Source organism: Talpa occidentalis, unplaced genomic scaffold, assembly GCF_014898055.3.
Source record: "Talpa occidentalis isolate TD23 unplaced genomic scaffold, MPIMG_talOcc4v2.1 talOcc4.2, whole genome shotgun sequence".
Taxonomy (NCBI): Eukaryota; Metazoa; Chordata; class Mammalia; order Eulipotyphla; family Talpidae; genus Talpa; species Talpa occidentalis.
Genome location: NW_023602073.1, coordinates 53,083,734 through 53,100,588, shown reverse-complemented (window position 1 = coordinate 53,100,588; position 16,855 = coordinate 53,083,734). Strand labels below are relative to the sequence as shown.

The following is a 16,855-nucleotide window of genomic DNA, read 5'->3' as shown; positions in this document are numbered from 1 at the left end:
GTCACTCAATTCCTTATTTAGCCTTCTAAGGGAAATGATAAAAATAAGAGAGGGGCCTTCAGGGTGGTGCAAGGGGTTAAGATGCAACCTATGAATCTATTCACAGCCACTGTAGCATGAGTTCAATCCCCAGCCAGGGAGCTACCCACATGGTGCAGCAGACCTCTCCTGACTACCTGCTGCTCTCTTCAGCAGTGTATTTCATTTAATCTGCCTCTTCCACTCCCCACTCTGTCTCTAGTGAAGCCTCTCACCCCCCACACCTTTGGCCTATACCCTGGTTCTTGTATAACTAAATAAATCTTTTTTTTTAGAAAAATACTGATTAAAAAAAAAGATTTATTTAGTTATACAAGAACCGGGGTACAGGCCAGATGCGCAGGAGGGTGAGAGGATACACCAGAGACAGAACTGGGAACACAACAGGCAGACTGAGGAAATATACTGCTGAGGGGAGCAGCAGGAGAGACAGGAGTGGTCTGCTGCGCCATGTGGGATTCTCACGGGCTGGCTGGGATTGAACCCGTGCTGCAGAGGCTGCAGACAGCTTCACACTGCGGTACTCAACCGCCTGCGCCACCAAGGAGGCCCTATAAATAAATATTTGAAAAATAAATTTAAAGGAATAAAAATCAGAGAGGACAGATTTTTACACTTGATCTTAGCCAAAAGGCCAGGAAGTGATGAGGAGCAATTTTTAAAGCTAAGTTTGAATGTCCTTCAATTGATTACTAAATCAAATGTTATTGAATTTGTGTTAAATGCAAAGGATTAAAATACATCAAATTTGTAAAAAGATTACACATACTAAATGTCTTTTGCTTTCTCAATGGTTGTAACATCTTATAAAAAAATATTTCTCAGAACTTAATATGTATTTACCTTATCATACAAAAACATTTTCATTTAAAGACATTTTTAATCTGTCATAATCAGAAAGATTTGAATACCTAAAAATAATTTTAATACATCATAAGGAAATATTCATTTTAAAGTGTTTATTGTATTTTAAATATATATATTGTGTTCTAACTCTTAAATTATTTATATTCTTAAAAACATCCAATAGAAAAAAAATCCAATAGAGAAACATATATGGGATAAAATTGTAGTTATCTTTCTGTCACATCTTCACCATTCTTTATTCAGTTAGTTTAAAAATATATCATTCAATTTTTCTTTTCTTATATGAAACTGTAATTGTTTGTCATTTTTTCATATATATGTATGTATATACATGTACATATACATACATATGCATACATATATATCCATATCCTGATTATATACATATATACACATACATGCATATATATGCATATGTGTGTGTATGTGTGTGTGTGTGTGTATATATATATATATACATATATATATGTACATATATATATATACATATATATATACATATACATATATATATACATATATATATACATATATATATGTATATATATATATATACACACACACACATACACACACATATAGTGATTATAGTCATCACAATTTTTCTGTGTCCTGGAAGTCTTTAACTAATTTTGTGGTTTGTGTTTACTTGATATTTATATGACTTTTATTTTCACTTTGCTTTTCAGGTAAACTTCATAAAGAATTGGGTAATTTTTTTCTTTAATCTTTACTAGTTCCTAGAATTATTTTGCTTTTTTACTTTCCTTCACTATATACCTAGGCTTCCACTGTCTTCCAGATGATTACTACAATTTCTTTATAAGTCGGTAAGGTGTAGGGCATTAGGCTAAGAAGAATGTTGTTTCTATCTAATAAAGTGCTTCATTGGCTTGAGTTATCCAACATTGCCTAAGATTATTTTATATAGGATAGTATCCCAGATCTTACTGTAAAGTTTCAGATCCAAAACTGCTGACTGATATGTTTCTCCATTTGCTGAGTTTTATGCACTTATACATTTTGTATATTACTGATAAGAAGTATAATATTGAAAACTAGTAGTTCACTTGTTTTATTGTATATATTCTCAATGATCCAAGATATACTTAAATATATGTATGATTTTGCTGGTTGATTTTGTTTTCCTGTCATGGTTGTTATTGCAGTTATTATTATTATTGTTATTATTATTTTAATTCCACTTAACTATTCATTTGACAAATTTAGCTTCCTTCAAAATATTTTATATAAGGAATTTTTACTCTGGTAAACCTCACTGATATCATATATCTAAAATCTAAGGCTATTTTCAAAGATATTCCCATATTTTAGTACCCCATTAAAATAATTATTTAAATTCTTATCTATATACATGTATCAGATTGTATTAATCAATTGGCAAAGTTTTTAGATGGTATAAACTTTAGATTTTTCTGTTATCACTTTTGAAATGGCCAATACGCAGCATATCTTCAATTGCATCTTATTTATTGCAATAATATAACCTGCCTCATATGTGTGCTTGTGTGTTTCTCTTAGACAAAAGGAAGGCTCAATACAAGTCAGGTGAGTAATGTTTGTATCTCAGAAATCTCCTTGCTGCATCTCTCTTAGGACTTGTCCCTATAGCAGTGGGATAGGATGCAAAAATGCAACAAAAATGTCTGTGCTTGGCAAAAGAAAAAAAAATCTTTTAGCATTAACTTTGTAAATTTTAGTAATTTCAATGAATTTTCTCTGAAATGCAAACTGGAAGTGATCAGCATGTCGCTCTTCCTCTACTTCCTCCTTACTTCCTTTCCTTCTTTCTTTCCTTTCTTCCCTCCTTTCTTCCTTCTCCTTTCCTTCCTCATTTCCTTCCTTCCTCCCTTCCTATTTTACATTTTAATGTCTCTCCTTCCTGTTCTGTTTCCATTCTTCTGACCTTCTATTTCTGCCATATTTCTACCTGTATATATCTGATCATTTTTATTATCATGTTTGAAAAGAATTGGTATTTGAAGTAATACAGGTTAGGAAGAGGCAATCTAAGGGATTTGGGGGAAAATGGAAAAAAAAAACAAGGAGAAAAGGGAAGGAGAAAACAGGAAAGGAAAAAGTAAAGACTTTTTCATATTTTGTTTCTTTGTAGTATGGAGGGATGCACCATTATATCCTGGTGAGTAACATTGCCTTCAATGAACAAAATCCTACAATCCAATATATTTTTTTAATTTTTTAGATTTATTTATTTATGTACACAAGAACTGGGGTACAGCCAGAGGTGTGGGGGTTGAGAGTTCTCACCAGAGACAGATTGGAGAACAGAACAGGTGGACTGAATGAAACAAACTGCTAAGAGGAGCAGTGGACAAGACAGGAAAGGTCTGCTGTGCCATATGGGTTATCTCCCTGGCCAGGGATTGACCTTGTGCCACAATGGCTGTGGACAACTTCATAGTGCTGCATCTTAACCCCTGGCACCACCAGGGAGGCCCCCAATCCAATATTTTAAATGAACACCTACTATTTACTCCAAAAATATACTGATAATCAAAGAAACTCTGAAGTTGCATTCCATAAGATCATAGATAGCACAATATTTGAGAGATAATAATATATTTGAAACAGTAGATTTTAGCAGTTGTTATTGTTAATTGCATTTGACATTGTTTTTTATTGTACGTAGGGCAGTTATCTTTTAAAGTAAGAGAAAATTGAAACAAAAAATAAGTATATATTTGATCAGATTCACAGTCTTTCCTATTTATACTCAAACAAAATATATTATATATATAAAATATCCTGTGATGATATATATATATATATATATATATCGTGTGGGCTGTTGGATGATGACAGCATGGGGATGAGGCAAGTCTTCAAAAAATACATAAAGGATTGTAGAAAGTTTCAAGTATATGAAAGAGTATTTCCTAGGTTGATATTATTCTTGCGTTAAACCTAAGGAATTTATATGCACAGTATTCTGGAAAGACAGGCAACTTTATATATAAATTAGATGGTGTGTTCTCATGTTCATTTGTTCCTTGCAGATTGGAGAAAAGAAGAGTTTGAATTTGGTGAGTGCATGATGATACAGTAGGGAATACGTTCTACTGAGGTAGTCTCAGAGAATGGTGAGTGGAGGTGAGATGGATCTTCCCAGAACCAATGGAGTCTTCAAAATGGGACCCTCTCACCCAGTTGTATTGAAACCCTTCTCAGAAACATGACATTTCACTTGTTTTTGCAGTAACTGTGATACTGGATGCAGAAACTGCCCATCCTTCCCTCTACCTGTCTGAAAATTGGAGACAAGTAACTTATCAAGAAAGGTGTCAAGATCTATCTACCTCTACACAAAGATTTGATTGCCTTCCTTGTGTGCTTGGTAAACCAGAAATCAGCTCAAGGAAATTTTATTGGGACATCGAGGTTGGAGACATGAAATCATGGGACCTCGGGGTTTGTAGGGATAATGTAACAAGGCAAGGGAGGGTCACATTGTCCCCACAGAATGGCTTCTGGGTTATAAGATTCTATGAAGAGGTGTATTGGGCCATCACTTCCCCAGAAACTTGTCTTAGTGTAAGTTGTAAACCCCGTAAGGTGAGGATATTCTTGGATCATGAAGCTGGGCAGATATCTTTCTATAACATGACAGATGAATCCCATATTTTCTCCTTTCCTCAGAACAAATTCCAATACAATGAGGCTCTAAGACCATTTTTTAGGCTTTGGCCCTTTGACTCCAAACCTTTAACTATATGTCTGGAGGAAGAAAAAGAACAGAGTGATACTGCAATTAATATGCCTTTACTTTCATGAAAAATGATTACTTTGGGCCCTGATAATGGACACAATTTTCCCCTAAAAACCTATTGATGTCTTTTTCCTTTTTATTCAATGATTCTCAAGATGAAGTTATGGAGCTGACTGGAGACTTACTGCTATATAAAGTGGTTTTTATTCCTTAGTTATAGACCTTCCCTTATATATTGATCAGTTACAGTATGTTATAAATATTAGACTTCCTAGTTTCATTTGCTGTTTGTGACTGAATGATGGTCAATGAATTATAACCGGATTATTGTGTATGACTCCTGGGATGTATCCTTAAAAGGAGATTGTATCCGTATTTCCTTCTATACTTTTTCTGCTGACTGGAATATTTCATGATGTTTGGAACTCAAAGAATATCTATGACCATGTAATGTTGCATGTCTGACAGAGAAATTAGAATTGAACTTGGTTTTTGACAACTTCATGGAAATGACTCCATTGCTCAATTCCAAAATTCTTTTAAGTGAGAAATAAACTTTATATCTTTAGGCCATTGGCACATTGGGTTGTGTCACTTATAATTGAATCTAACTCTGATTGATACACTCAGGATAGTAGTAGTGACATACACAGTTGAATATTAAGACTATACCAAGTGTATAAATCCTGACTTAACCACCCTTTTCCTCTACTTGTCAGAGTCTCTCAATTTTGCCTGAACCTCTGATCCCTGTTGACTTCACTTTCTAGCCTTTCCTATCTAGATATTACTATGAATAATTTCAAGTAATTATATATTAATAAATGAAAATTCCTGGTGTGATTGTCCTATCACATTGAGTTGGCAAAACTCCAAATGTGGACACATATAGTCATTGTGCTAGGTTAAACTGCAGTAAAAATTCATATATGTGAGCCACATATTACTCTATACATGTGCAGACAATTCTCAAAACTTATGCCAGTACTGCCTAGTATTTATCCTATTGTATCTCCAGTTATTTGAATTTCCTTATTTTTGTACAGTCAGTTTCATTAACAATTCCAATTTCTTTGAATTTCAAATTCCACTGTTCCTTATTGTCAGTATTTGACTATAAGCACCTTGAATAAGAATAAGAATAGAGAATAGTGTAAGGATTAAAATAAAATAATAAAATAAAGGATTAAAATAAAATAATAAGAAATAAGAATAAAGGAATCCTTGGGCAAAGGTTATCAATCTGATAGCAGAAATAGCACTATTAAAATGAAATGAAACTGAAATGAAATTATGTACAGGTAAAGAGGAGCCCTTGGGATTTATATAATACTGTAAGTATGATACAATATTTTAAATAAAGCAGTAAAATGTATTATAATAAAGAATATGAACCTATCAAAAGAAAACTGACTGAACTTCAGAATAATTAATATGCAAGCCTCTTTATATCTGAGTTCTATTTATTTATTTTTGCTCTTGTTTTCCTTTGCTGTTGGAGTTGAGTTCCCAAAGACATCAGTGAAGTCAATGCCATGGAGAGTTTTACCTTTTTTCTTCTTTGTATTTTAGGGTTTCAATCTTACATTCAAGTATTTAATAAATGTTGAGATTTTTTGTGCATAATTTGAGATTTTAATGTATATATTTTACATATGGCTACCTACCCAGGAGTCCCAACAACATTTGTCCAAGAAGTTTTACATCTTCCATTACATACACTTGCAACTTGGTCATATTAACTATCCATATAAGAGTTTGCTAATTTATAGATTCTGTATTCTATTCCACTGTTATGCATGTCTAATCTTATTCCAATACCATGCTTTTTTTATTATTATAGTTTAGTAGAATAGTTTTAAGTCTGCGAGTATGATAACACCACTTTTTTCCATTTTGAGATTTGTTTTGTTTTTTTGAGTCATTTATGGTTTTATATATATATATATATAAATTTCAGTAATGTTTGCTCTATTTCTTGAAGAATTTCATGAACTGATAGTGATTGCATTGAATCTGTATACTATAAAGTGACCATATTAAAAATGTTAATTCTTCCAATGTGACATATTTCTATTTCTTTGTTTATTTTATGTCTTATTTTATTATTTATTAATGGTTTTTATTTATCAAATTTATTATTATATATTAAATTTTATTCTTAGATACTTAATTCATTGAAAGTTTGAATATTATTGTTTTCTTTTTAAGAAAAATATCTGTTTATATGTATTTTACATCATTGCTCATTTTGTTTTTTTACAATGTTTGCTTTTTTTTCTTTAGGTGTAGTTCCCATAGAATTTCCACCACCAATTCACCCATGCACTATCACCACTGTCCCTTGTGCTCTTCCTGCCCTCACTTTGATCCCTCTCCCTTGTCCTTCCCTGCAGGATGTCTCTGATTTATAGTTGCCTCTCTAATTTTTTTTTTTTTGCGTTGTATTTTCCACTTTTAATTTTTCCCCTGATCCCTTTTTTGGTTCCCCTATATGCCTCCTATAGTGAAACCATCCAGTATTATTTTTTTCCTCTGACTTGTTTCACTGAGCATAATCCCTTCTAGCTCCATCCATGTTGCTAGGAATGGCATTAGTTTATCTTTTTTGATTGCTGAATAGCACTCCATTGTATATATATATACTACATCTTCTTGATCCAGTCGTCTATTTTTGGTCATTTGGGTTGGTTTGAAATCTTACCTATTATAAATAGTGCTGCAAAAAACATAGGGGTGACTGGCCGAGGACTAGGAGGTCCTCGCACTCGTAGATCAAACATGCGCTTTACTAGCAGTTCTACTACTGGTGGACTTTCTTCTTCTCAGAGTTCATATTCTCCAAGCAATAGGGAAGTCATGGATCCTATAGCTGAGCTTTTATCTCAGTTATCAGGAGTGAGACATTCTGCAGGAGGACAGCTTAATTCTTCTGGCCCTTCCGCTTTTCAGTTACAACTGCAGATGCAGCTGCAATTAGAACGGCAGCATGCCCAGGCAGCACGGCAACAACTGGAGACAGCACGCAACGCAACCCAGCATACTAACACAAGCAGTGTCACCACTACAATCACACAATCCACAGCAACAACCAACACAGCTAACACAGAAAGCAGTCAACAAACTATCCAGAATTCCCAGATTCTTTAAACAAGGTTGAATGATCCTAAAATGTCTGAATCAGAGCGCCAGTCCATGGAAAGTGAGCATGCAGACCACAGCCTGTTTGTCCAAGAGCTCCTTCTGTCCACTTTAGTGCGTGAAGAGAGCTCGTCCTCAGACGAGGATGAACGGGGGGAGATGGCAGATTTTGGTGCTATAGGCTGTGTAGATATTATGCCTTTAAATGTTACTTTATAAAACCTAAATTTAAAAGAGAGTAATAAAGGAAATGAGCCTCCACCACCTCCTCTTTGATGACATCCCAATTCGCAGACAATGTCCTCTGTGCTGTATTTGCCAATGAAAGTGGACAACAGCTATCTTGGGTTTGTTTGGTGATTGTAATTTCAGGTCTGTCATTCTTGTTACATTGTGTACATTCAAAAAGGAAGAGAGAAAATATATATGATAATCATTTCCACTTAACTAATTTTTACTTCTAGCAGGTAAATGTAGGTAGCAGTGTAGGGGTGATCTCTGCTTCCTGTACCTTGACATGCAAAAGGCTCTCGTAATACTCCACATTCAAACTGAAGAGGAAAATTGAAAACTCTAATGAAGCTGCTGTGTGTATTTATGAATATTAATGAATAAAAACTGCTTGGATGGTTTACCTTAAAAAAAAAAAAAACAGCCCTCCCCTGGTGGCACAGTGGTTGAGCGCTGGGCTGCGAGGCTGCCCGTAGCCTCTGCAGCGCAGGTTCGTTCCCTAGCTGCCGGCGAGGGTCCCACAAAAAAAAAAAAAAACCAAAACATAGGGGTGAAAGTATCCTTTTGAATTAATGTTTATGTTTCCTTGGGTAGATCCCCAGGAGTAGACTTGCTGGGTCATATGGTAGCTCCATTTTTAGTATTTTGAGGAACCTCCACACAGCTTTCCATAATGAGTTGACCAGTGTGCATTCCCACCAGCAGTGTAGTACAGTCCCTTTTTCACCACATCCTCTCAAACATTTTTTTGTTGTTGTTTAATATGTGCCATTCTTACTGGTATAATGTGGTATCTCATTGTGGTTTTAATTTGCATTTCCCTAATTATGAGGGATGTTGAGCATTTTTTCATATGCCTGTTGGCCATTTGCATTTCCTCTTTGGAAAAATGTCTTTTAAGTTCTTCTGCCCATTATTTGACTGGATTGTTTCCTTTGTTTTTGTTGAGTCCTGAGAGTTCTTTTTATATTTTTGTGGTCAGTCCCTTATTAGTTGTATGAAGTTCAAAAATGTTCTATCAATCAGTGGGGTGTCTCTTTGTTTTGCTGTGCAGAAGATTTTTGGTTTGATATAGTCTCAGATTTGTTTTTTTTCTTCACCTTCTTTGCTTTGTGTGATGAGTTTTTAAAAATGTTACAGAGATGTATGCCTTGGTAGTGTTTTAACTATATTTTTCTCTATTTTATGTTTTCAGGTCTTATGTTCAGTACTTTTGTGCATTTTGAGTTGATTTCTGTGCCTGATGTGAGGTAGTGGTCTAGTTTCATTCTTTTGTTTGTGGTGGTCTGTCCATTTTTCCCAGCACCATTTATTGAATAAACTGTCCTTGTCCCATTGCACATTCTTTGCTCATTTCTTGAAAATTAGTTGTCCATAAATGTGTGACTTTATTTCTGGGCTATTTGGTTCCATTAGTTTGTATGTCTGTTTTTAATCCAGTATCTTACTATTTTAATTGTTATGGCTTTGCATCATAGTTTGAGGTCAGGGAGTGTGATACCACCATTCTCATTTGTTTTACTCAGGAGGCCTTTGGCTATTTGAGGTTTTATTGTGACGCCATATGAATTTCATCAATATTTATTCTATGTCTTTGAAGAATATTATTGAGATTTTCATTTACCCAATAGCTATGAAGTGGCATGTCATACAGCCTCTATACATTTGAGGTTTTTCCCTCCTTTTTGAGAGTGATCTCTAATTTTATTTCATTTTGATCAGAGAAGATACTGGGCATCATTTTAATCTTCACCAGTTTACTGACACTTGTTTTGTAATCCAATATGTGATCTAATCTTGAACAAGTTCCAAGTGAAATTGAGAATAGGTGCTCAGCTTATTTGAGTTGCTGTGTCCTATAAAATTCCATTAAGTCCATCTGGCCTAATTTTGTTTCATTGAAGGCTATTGTTTTCTTAGTAATTTCCCTCTGATTGATCAGTCCATTGGATAAAAAAAGTTGAAGATCCGTAGTACTATTATGTTGCCAATGACACTTTCAAATTTGTTAATAGTGGACATATATTTGTATGCTCCTTTGAATTGTGCACATACATTGATAAAGACTATGTCTTCCTGACATGTCATTATCTGTAGGTTTGTTGTAAGTGACTTTTGCTGTGTTAATGTGTGTCCCATATATTCCTAGTATTTACAGGATTTTCCTTATAAATGAATGTTAGATCTTATCAAATATTTTCTTGGAATCTAATGCTATGATTATATGATTTTTATCTTGCTTTCTGTTTATGTGATGGATTATGCTGACTGATATTCAGATTTTGAACCACCTTTGTGTCCTTGATATGAATCTTACTTGTCATAATATATGATCTTTTTAATACATTTTTGGATTTGGTTTGCCAAAATTTTATTGAGGATTTTTGAATCTTGTTCATAGAGGAATCCGATTTTAGTTTACTTTTCTTTTTTGGTTTTGATGTTAGAGTAATATTGGTCTCATAAAATGTGTTTGGAAGTGTTCCTAGTTTTTTTCAATTTTTTGATAGACTTTGAAAAGGATATGTATTAGTTTAGTTTTGAAGATTTGTTAGAATTCACCAGTAAATCCATCTGGTACTGGACTTCTGTTTTGGGGAAAGTTTTGATTACTCTTTCAATTTCCTTCTTTGTGATCGGTTTGCTACATATTTCTATTTCCTCCCTATTCAATCTTGGGTGATTGTGTAATTTTAAGGATTTTTTCAATTTATTTTAGGTTATTGTATTTATTAGCATATAAAATTTGATAGTAGTCTCTACCCTCTAAATTTCTACAGCATATGTTGTAACTTTCCCTCTTTTTCTATCCTACTTATTTGAGATTTCACCCTTATTTTATTACTCAGCTTAGCCAGAGTTTATTTTATTTTTTCAAAGAACCACATATTGGTTTTGCTGATAATTTTCACTCTTAATTTATATTTTATGTATTTCTGCTATGATTTTTATTATTTGTTTTCTTCTGATTTGCAAATATACATTAATTATATCTTCAAGGATTTGAATGATATGGAGGTATTGGTATTGATTCTCATCTAACCTCTTTTCAATTTGTTTATTTGATCTATGCAGAAGATAGATGGATGTTGGAGAATTAGCATTAGTTATTATAATCTTAATCACTTGGTAACTCCAATTGCTGCCGCTACAAAAGATGTGGTTTCATTGTTTGAACAAATTAACAGAGGCTCTAGTTTGTAGCTATTGATTTGAAAATATTTTTTTTCTTGAAATGTGTTGGTAAAGAATACTAGAAATAGATTGCTTTAAGTTTTCAAGGACAGCAATGCCCCTTCCTTCCCTCCTTCAGGGGCATATCAACTTACCTAACCTGAGTCAAAATTAATCCTCAGGGAATTTTGTCACCATTTTCTTCCTTGATGCATTTCACTAGTAATGTAATCAATTATATTGACTAAATTATGCTGATTGGATTTATTGAATGCTAAGTGGCAAATTTTCTTCCAATTTATTGGTAAGGTATTAGTTAGTATGGCAGAGGATGTGGAATTTACCAAATGCATTGCACCTTCTACCTCAACAAGATTTATATGATTCTAGTGGTGTAAGGCATATCAAGATATGCCCTCTAAGGTAAAGGATAAATTGTTGCATTTGGACTCTTTCACAACCAAAAAATAATGACAATGCCTAGTGTCCCTCTTTGCATGATAGTGGTAGCATATTCCCATTTTTATGTGTGCTAAAGTATCCAGTTATCAAGTGACTAGAAAAAAATGCTAGTTTGAGTGAGACCAAAAAAAAAGAAATTGCTGCATCAAGACTAGGTTGCCAGAAACAGAATGATGTTGAGACTTTGTCAGATCCCTATTGGCGAAGCACAGTATGTACTTTAAGATGTTAGAGCAAATCTTTGCTTCTTGTGCTTCTTCTCTCCTTTTTAGCAATTCGTAGTTTTATTATTAGGCTTTATTAGAGACTAAATACTTAACCATAGACCATAACATTGACATGTGTTAACTTTGAACTGGGTGTTATCTGAACCACAATGACATGCAGTTGGATATAAACAGAAGCACTCTATCATATATATATATATATATATATATATATATATATATATGGCATTAAATTCAGAAGGCCCTGATGGAAAAGGTAAATTATATGAATAAATTACCCAATGCTCGTTGTCCACACTCTTACTACACTCTCCTCTTCACACACACAGTCTTTGCCTATGAAATCATAGGGAATTCTCTAAAGTTAGTTGATAGACTAAGATAAATAGATAAATCTCAGGTCATGTTTAAAGATATTTCTGTGAGACATGTAGGCACCACCTAAAATCTGGACACTAGCAACAGTACAGAACCATTCTGGGACATCCTAAAGGACAGTAGTGAAGGGAAATCCTCCCAATGGGTAGAAATTAGAGCAGTACAACAGCTGTTCATTTCACATGAACAAATAGTACAAAAAGCCAATCATGAGTTTATATAATAATGTATGGGGCTGTGGCAAATGTTTCTGATAACAGGGCAGCATGGGGCACTAATTCTAGCCAAGGACACTGCCCAAATATTTTATCAGTCACTGTCTGAGTTCTTCACCGATGAATAATAATTGCTAAACTATGCAGGTTCAGAAAACAACAATAATGGGGTTTATTTAACAAACCAGAGAAAAACAAAGAGTTACCGAGGCCAAAAATGGCTGTTTTCCACACCCAAAGCAGTGTCCAGTATTTTTAAATACTAAACACAAACAATCCCAAGATGGCATCTTCTTGCCACTGAGGACCTGGAGCATGCGGCAGCCAGGCTATAGGCAGGGATCCAACTCATGAAGACAGCAGAATACACAACAGGAGTTGCTCACGGAGCTGCTGAGATGCCGCACCACAGCACCAGACAAGAGATACTCAAAGCAGCTGCAGCAGCTGAACCCTCTGACACAAAGCCACACTCACACAGCTCAGTGAAGTGCCAGCTCTAGGTCTTAGACTTCCCTGTCAGGCTGTAACAGCAGTAAAACAGAACAGGTTCAGTTGCTCTGCTATTTGAAAACCTCTGAACATTTCTGCTCTCAGGTTGTCTGCTGGAGGCCTCCCAACATTTAGAGGCCCACAACAGCCTTCTGGAAGATCAACATGATGGGGGCAGAAATTGCTGACCCCAAAATAACTGAAGATCTGAAAACGCTGAAATCCAAAAACTGAATCCTGAACTCAGAATTCCTAAACACTGAATCCTCCAATGCTCAATTCCAAACACTGAGTCCTGGGGGCTGCTTCTGGAGTCCCTTGTATTTCTTATCAGAGTCTCCACCCACACCAATACTTTGCATTTTCCCTGGAGCTATCTATCCTCACCAGCACTCCCCTGGGTGGAGGCAGGGGAAGGGGGTTGGGGGAGTAGGGGGGTAGGGGGCTGGGGGGTAGAGTGGGGGGTGAGGTTAGAGTAGGGGGATGTTGCAAAACCTGTAACACTCTTTGGCTTCTGCTATCAGTTACAGTTTGGCTACCTCCTCAGTGACATAGAATATTATATGAAAATAGATGACAAGGAAATTTGGGTAAGGAGGATGTATATAAATCTTTTTTTTTTAACTTATTTATACAAGAACTGGGGTACAGGCCAGATGTGCAGGAGGGTGAGAGGATTCACCAGAGACAGAGTGGGGAACAGAAAAGGCAGACTGACTGAAATACACTGCTGAGGGGAGCAGCGGGCCAGACAGGAGAGGTCTGCTCGCCATGTGGGTTGCTCCGAGGCCGGTGGGGATTGAAACGGCACTGCAGAGGCTGTGGACAGCTTCACAGCACCATGCTCAATTGCCTGCGCCGCCAGGGAGGCCTATAAATCTTATAAACAATAAGAAAGTAGATTTGAATAAGTGGAATGGAATAAACTATGTATTAAAGAAAAACAGTATACTGCTTGAAAGAAGTCATGTACAAGAGGTCACATATAATAGTAAAATGCCATTGTCACGAAATATCTAGAACAGATCTTTCTATAGAGACAGAAAATAAACTATTGGCAGAAGATTTATCTTTGTATATAGGGTTGCTAGAACTGCTTCTCGATTTGTCAGGTACAAATAACTCTTCTTGACCATAAGAGGAAGACATATGAACTATGGATAACTAATACTGCTTTTGAATAGCAATATTTTCCAAAAGAAGATAATAAGCAACTTGATGCCAAATCAATAATTTTCATAAATAGAATCAAAATAAAATATAGAAGTACATAATTAATTGAGAGCACTGAAATAAAAAAAAAGAGTTGGTTTGAATCAGTGCCAAAAATAATTTTCAAAATATTTCCAGTGAGCCTAGGCAAGTAGATATTTAAATTCTGCTTACCATTTTACAGATTTTATTTTTATTTTTTAGTAAAGTATTTTTATGACCAGAAATGTCAGTTATTTTAATAAGAATTAGTTTAGAGTCCAATTAGACAATATTATATTACTTGATGCATTTTTATGTTGCTATTCTGATAGAATTCTCCTAATTATTTACTAAAGGAATAATTGATATAAAATTGGTTGTTTTACAACCATTACCAGGTTAGGTAGGTTCACTGCAAGTTCTCGCAGATAAAAGGAGAATTTGAAGACTTTGTTGAATTTTGTAGTCCTTTAATGCTGAGACAGGGACTGTACACAAAGGCAGACAGCAAGAGAGACTCCAACACTGAGAGAAGCAGAACAGCAGCTCCACTGCCCAGCCCCTTTACAGTGTCAAGTACCTACAGCCACAGAATTGATTCATTGTTGAAAACATAAGGCCTGTCTATTGTTTGCTAGATGTCAAAATGGTAGAAAACATAGCATATCAAGGTATGGGCTGTGTGTTGTGTGGAAGGCTAAAACTACTCTGATTTACCCATTTCCATTACACTGTTCTTTGTAATTAATAAATCATCTATGTATGCATATGACATATGCAATAAAAAATAATATATGTCCTTTGAATAATGGAAGCAAACTGATACTGGATGTTTGTTTATATTAATAATTTGTTTGTCCTTTTGAAAGGACAGTACCAAAGATGCTTCACTATCTCGGAAAATGAAAAGAAGGGAGACATGTAGTAGAACTTGTCTGTGACAAAAATCACAGTAAAAATAACTTAAAAAGAAAGGAAAGGGGTCTAACATTAGTATTTTCACCAAAGTAACATGTGAGGTTTACATTATACACCATGGACAATGTGAAAGATAATTAGATGAGAAATCTCCAGCACTCCACTATTGATATTTTCTATGCTTATATTTTAAATGAATGTGTTGTGTTTGCCTACTAGTATCCTTTCATTTTTCTCAAAAGAAACCCCACAGTTTGTTAGAAAAAAACATATCTCCACTATTTTCAGGGCATGGATTTTTAGTGAAGTTCCAAATCTAGGACCATGGGTAAAATAGTTGATTAAGGTCTACCCAGTTCATAATATCATTTTTTCTCAGCTACAATAATAGTTTCTTTAATAAGTATATTACCCAAGTTTATTCATTCTGAGTGAGTGCCTAGACTTATGAGAGAACAAACTGGATAGAAACCTTTGTATCTTTTATTAGATTAAATCTGTTAAGGAGAGGTTACAGCACGGAGGGCAATGCACAAGGAAAAATAATAGCCATCATTCTCAGAACTCAGGAGACATTTGCCACTTACACAGAGATGGTATCTATTATAGTAAGAAGATATCTGATTTTCTTGTGAGAGGGCATGTGGGTGAAGTCGACTTGCCAGTCTTGTCCCCAAAGGTGTCCCCTCATTTGGTGACCTACAAAAGAAGGACATATTCCCCTGTGGAGATACCTTGGAGCATGTTTGACAGTGGGAGCAGGTCTCCCAGGCGGCCTTAGCCAGTGAAGGTGAAAAAACAAAGGCTTAAGAAAATGAATTAGTGAGCACGTTCCAATGTGTAGTCTCTCAGGTACATTTTGGATAATGTCAGAAGCTTGCTGCTCAGGGAGAGCCAATGTGTTGTTAAGTGTGATCCTACCTTGTTCTCCTTTGGTGCCACCCTTAGAAAGAAGATTTGTCCCTTTATTAGACTTATAAAGGGGTGAAATTGAGGGCAAAGAGAGAAATAGTACAGGTGCAACAGAAGGCTGACCAGGGTTTGTCAGAGCCCTGGCCATTTCATCTGCTTTGTTGTTTCCTCATGTCACCTCTGAAGAGTCTGATTGGTGTCCCTTACAGTGAACTATGGCCACCTCAGACAGCAGCTGAAGCACCTTTAGTAATTTGAGAATAAGTTTAGTGTTAATAATAGCAGATCCTTTGGTGGAGAGAAAGACACATTCAACTGGTCCCTGGACTGGCCCGGTGGGTTGGACCAGAACCCCTAGGGCAACGTCCTGTCACTCATCTGTAAATTCCAAATTGCCACATGACTGTGAACTATTGGAAAAGCATATATTTTTTTAAGATTTACTTATTTATTTATACAAGCACTGGGTACAGTAAGAAGCGCGGGAGGGTGAGAGGATTCACCAGAGCCAGAGCGGGGAGCAGAGCAGGCAGAAGGACCAAAGTACACAGCTGAGGGGAGCAGCGGGTGGCAGGAGAGGTCTGCGCACCATGTGGGACCCTCCTCCAGTGGCCAGAGAGCAGCCAGGGATGGAACGGGCGCCGCAGAGGCGGCGGGCAGCTTTGCAACCCAGCGCTCAACTGCTACGCCACTGGGGAGGCCCTGGAAAAGCATATTTTGAATCAGTGTATATGGTGACCTTTTTCCTTGTGGGAGAGTAAGTGCTCGGGTGAGAGCAATAAGCTCAGCTTTTTGTGACATGGCCCATTCAGGGAGTAGGCCTGCCTTGATGACCTGGTGTTCAGTCACCACTGCAT

The 16,855-nt window shown here is 35.8% G+C and overlaps 2 pseudogenes; one reads left to right on the top strand and one right to left on the bottom strand.

Moving 5' to 3' along the window:
- Positions 1–512: 512 nt before the first annotated feature.
- LOC119253663 (U2 spliceosomal RNA) lies at positions 513–685 on the bottom strand (annotated as a pseudogene).
- A 3,340-nt stretch (positions 686–4,025) lies between these two features.
- On the top strand, positions 4,026–8,278 carry LOC119251385 (E3 ubiquitin-protein ligase KCMF1-like; annotated as a pseudogene).
- Positions 8,279–16,855: the final 8,577 nt, after the last annotated feature.